At 44.4% G+C, this 4,059-nt stretch overlaps 1 non-coding gene across 1 annotated transcript; it reads left to right on the top strand.

Annotated features, from left to right (window-relative positions):
* Nucleotides 1-228: 228 nt before the first annotated feature.
* Nucleotides 229-300, top strand: TRNAA-UGC. The gene has a single exon. It is a non-coding gene; the product is annotated as a tRNA-Ala (tRNA).
* Nucleotides 301-4,059: the final 3,759 nt, after the last annotated feature.

Genomic DNA, 4,059 nt, shown 5'->3' with positions numbered 1-4,059 from the left:
ACACAGCATGCCGTCGCCAGGAAATGACCATCGAGTTTTGAGCCCCATTGCCAGAGTGTCACCCAGCGTCACTTCCTGGCGACAGCATGGTGTGGTGAGTCTGTTGCCCCCTCAGGAATGTTCCTGCGAAGACGTCTGTGTCCCCCGCCGAATCACAGTAAGTACTTGGGAAGCCTGTCAACATATACAGCTTTAAAATCATGGAATCAAAGATGAATCAATTGGGGAGGGGCTGTGGCTCAGTGGTAGAGCATCTGCTTTGCATGCAGAAGATCCCAGGTTCAATCCCTAGCACCCCCAGTTAAAAGGTCGGGTAGTAGGTGATGTAAGAGATCCCTTGCTGAGACCCTGGAGAACTGCTGCTGGTCTAAGTAGAGTGACCCTTGATGGCCCAATGGTCTCATTCAGTATAAGACCACTTTGTGTGTTCAATGAAATTTGAGAATGAATTAAGAGAAAATCTAACAGCCAGGAAATTAGAATGAATTCATCAAATCCATGACCAGCTTTTGGAGACTGCTTAGGACTGGGTTGTAAATAGTGTTCATTTGGATTTTCGGAAGCTGGCAGCTCTGTGAATCTTCCTCCCTGGGTGCCAGCTTACGGAACAATGTGTGTTTTACAACTGTAAGCAGCTGCAGCAGGAAGATAAGCCAAAAAAGGAAGCAAAAAGAGGAGTATGACCAGAGGACCTGGCGATAAGCCAGACCAAGGGGGTAGATGGGGGGGGCACACAGAGACACATATAGGGGAAGAAGCACAAAGTCATGCAGGGAAGAAGTGGGGATTAAGAATCCACTGCAGTGTTGATATATGGAAGTATAATAAGTAGCAGAGGTTTTTTCCCATCACTGTATACATGGGAGGATATACTTGTTGAACTGATGCATTTCAGTCCAGCAAGAAGAAGGGGGGCAACCCAGCTGCCCTGGTACCAGTGAAGGGTGAATGTTATCTCTATAAATTCTAGGTTAGACTTCTTGGACTTCAATATATCCAGTGTTACTGTTGAAGTGACATTTATATTAGACGACAGAAAAACTGCTTTACATATCTGACTCCGTGAAAATCCAGTCAGATGCAAAATTCCAGGGAATGCATCCTGCTTTACTTACTAAAATAAAAATAAAAGACACAAACAAGCCAAATCCTTTTTGGCAGAAGCCACAGGTAATTTGTACTTCCTCTGCACCACACATCAGATGTAGCACAGCTCTCATCATTTGCATACATTATCTTTCCCCCTCCCCAATTAGAGCTTGCACATCTGTCCATGTGTTATTGAGTTTCATTCCTGATTATGGGACTTAAACAATCTTTGTCACCTTGGGGAATGACCTGTACTGGGAGATGGAGAGTGCAAATCTATTGATTTTTCTGAACCTCTCATACGCTTTCTGGGCTGAGACTGGGACTCATGACTTTATGCTCCCAGTCTGGGAGGTACATTATTGTGGCCTTTCTGGGTCCTACCAGTAGGGTTCGTTTCAGAAGGTGATGATGGGGGACTGCTGCTCAGCCTCTTGACCTTTAGCCTATAGAGTTCTGCAAAGTTCTACATCATCCCCTTGCTTTCTAACTACATCCAACCACTGGGTGAGGTCTTCTGGAGATTTGGACTGGGCAGCTAAACTGCAACACTCTCACCAGGGAGACTCACCTGTCCTCTTCTGTTGCAGTCTTCTTCCAGAGGGGGGAGACTCTTTTTTTGTGTGTTTCCTCTGGCATTCCTTCTGTGGTCCTTCTTTCCTGCCCTGTGTTAATGGTTGTTTTTATGTTTTGTATGTGTATTTTAGCATGGTCTTAATTGTTTAAATGGTTTTTAAGACACATTTTTATTATTTAAGTTTTTAATCTGTTGGTGGTACTGATGAGGACAGAAAGATGGTGTATAAATATTGTAACTGAATAAAAATTATAAACAAATATGCAAAAAAATTCTACTTGAGATGTTAACAGGATTGTCAACTCCATCTTGGGGAGTTCCTGGAGATCTGGGATTGGTGCCTGGGGAGGGCGGAGTTTGGGAAGGGGTGGGAGCTCAGTGGAGATGTGATGTCTTAAAAGTCTGACCTCTAAAGCTGTCATTTCTTCCAGGGGAATTGGTCTCTGTAGTCTGGAGATCAGTTGTAATTCCAAGGGAACTCCAGTCTGTACCTGGATGTTGGTAACCCTAGATTTTAAAGAAGAGGGAATAGGAAATGCAAGGGACTTGTGCTTCTTGTTTCTTCTACATTATATAATGTTTGAAGCCACTGTGTGTTTCTTCAAGGTCTGTCATACTATGGCCCCGGTCACACGGGGAGGAAACTGCGGGGGGGGAAGCGTGGCTGTTTGCCCCGGGGCAAACTAACACGCAGTAAAGCGATCAAACCTCCTGTGGAGGTTCTGTGGAGGTACCGTGGAGCTTCCGTGGTTACGGAGAGGCGTCGATCACAACACACGCCTGCGCGCAACGAAGAAGCGCGCGGCGCGGCGAACTGGTTTTCTTTTTTTGTGTACACTACGAATGCGCATGCTCGGTTGGGTGCGTGTGCGCAACCACGGAGACTTGGGGGAAAAAAACCCCTTCTTCGCAAGGGGACATGGGCGGGCGCCGGATGCCACCGGAAACGTGATCAGACGCCCGCCCTTGCCCCGCAGTTTCCGGAAACTAGTATCTCCGAGGTACTAGTTTTTTGCTGCGCGTTTTCGGGAGGAAGCCTCCGTTGTGCCATGGAAGCGCTACGCTCCCCAGATGTGCTGGCGAGATCGCGCCCGGAAACTCCGCCTGTCTTCTGTATCTCTTGCGTGGCTAATGCTGCGTGTGACCGCAGCCTATATTTCACTTTTCAGTCTTTGTTTGATCATTTAAAGTAAGAATATTGTACAGATCCTTCCTGCTCCTACTTAAGTAGGTAACTCAAGTTGAACTGAACTCTCAGGGCATAAACCTCTTGCACTAAGCCTTACCATCCCTCCTCCCTGGCCTGTTATGGGACTTTTAGGTTGAATACAACATTTGTATCATCTCCCACACCCCATTTCAGCTTTTCCTCTCTCCAATTGAGGCTGATATTCAGAGTACAAGTAATTTGCATAGTAGGATCTGTTTTCACAGTGGAAAATGTGTCTCAGATAACCATGCTGGAGCTTCATTTTGGGAGAGGTGTCTGAAGAACTGAGCCAAATAAAAAATTAATAATAGATGAAGTTCTAGGAGTGATGGACCAATTAAGAACAACTTAACTCTTTGGATATGGATAGCATACACCAGAGGATTCTTAAATGTGAAACTGTTAAACTTCTAACCGCTATATGTAAGTTGTAGCTGAAATCAGCCTTCATCTCAGTAGTACTGCTTTTTAAAAGGGGGAAGAAAAGATGCAAGAAGTTACAGCCGCCAGTCGAACATCAGTTCTGGGTAAATTAGCAGAAACTGTTATTAAAGATAGGATTATTTATCCCCCAAGGACACCTGACAGATCCCATTAGTACAGACAGAGGGGTCAAACAGGGTTGTCTTCTGGCCCCCCTTCTTTTTAACTTTTATATTAATGATCTGGTGGTTTACATTAACAAGCCGGAGTGTCATCCTCCAAAACCTGGTAACAAACATGTTGGTGTTCTTCTATATGCTGATGATGCAGTTCTTCTGTCAAGAACTCCTATAGGCCTTAGAAGAGCACTTAAATTATTTTCTGAATATTGCCATGACAATAGTTTAGAAATAAATTACGCTAAAACCCAGGTAATGGTTTTTGCTAATAGGTCACCAAAATATTATCACTGGACTGTAAATTCCTCCTCTATAGAACAGGTTTCTAGTTTTAACTATCTGGGGGTTCTGTTCCAGGAAAATGGCTCAAGTTCTAGCAATATAAGCATGGCAACATTAAAGGCCAGCAGGAGTGCTAGGGCTATCCAGAAATTTTATTGGCATAAAGGGGGTAAATGCATAATAGTGTCAGGACCTACAGTCAAACAACAGAGCACACGCTTCTTTGAAGGTTATACTTTATTGCTATCACTATGGTAGCATAGACACAGTCACTGTTAGGAATAACTGCACCATAGAAA

This window comes from Gekko japonicus, unplaced genomic scaffold, assembly GCF_001447785.1.
Source record: "Gekko japonicus isolate JY-2015 unplaced genomic scaffold, Gekko_japonicus_V1.1 scaffold903, whole genome shotgun sequence".
Classification (NCBI taxonomy): domain Eukaryota; kingdom Metazoa; phylum Chordata; class Lepidosauria; order Squamata; family Gekkonidae; genus Gekko; species Gekko japonicus.
The sequence above is the reverse complement of the archived record's forward strand: the minus strand, read 5'-3'. Positions and strand labels throughout refer to the sequence as shown.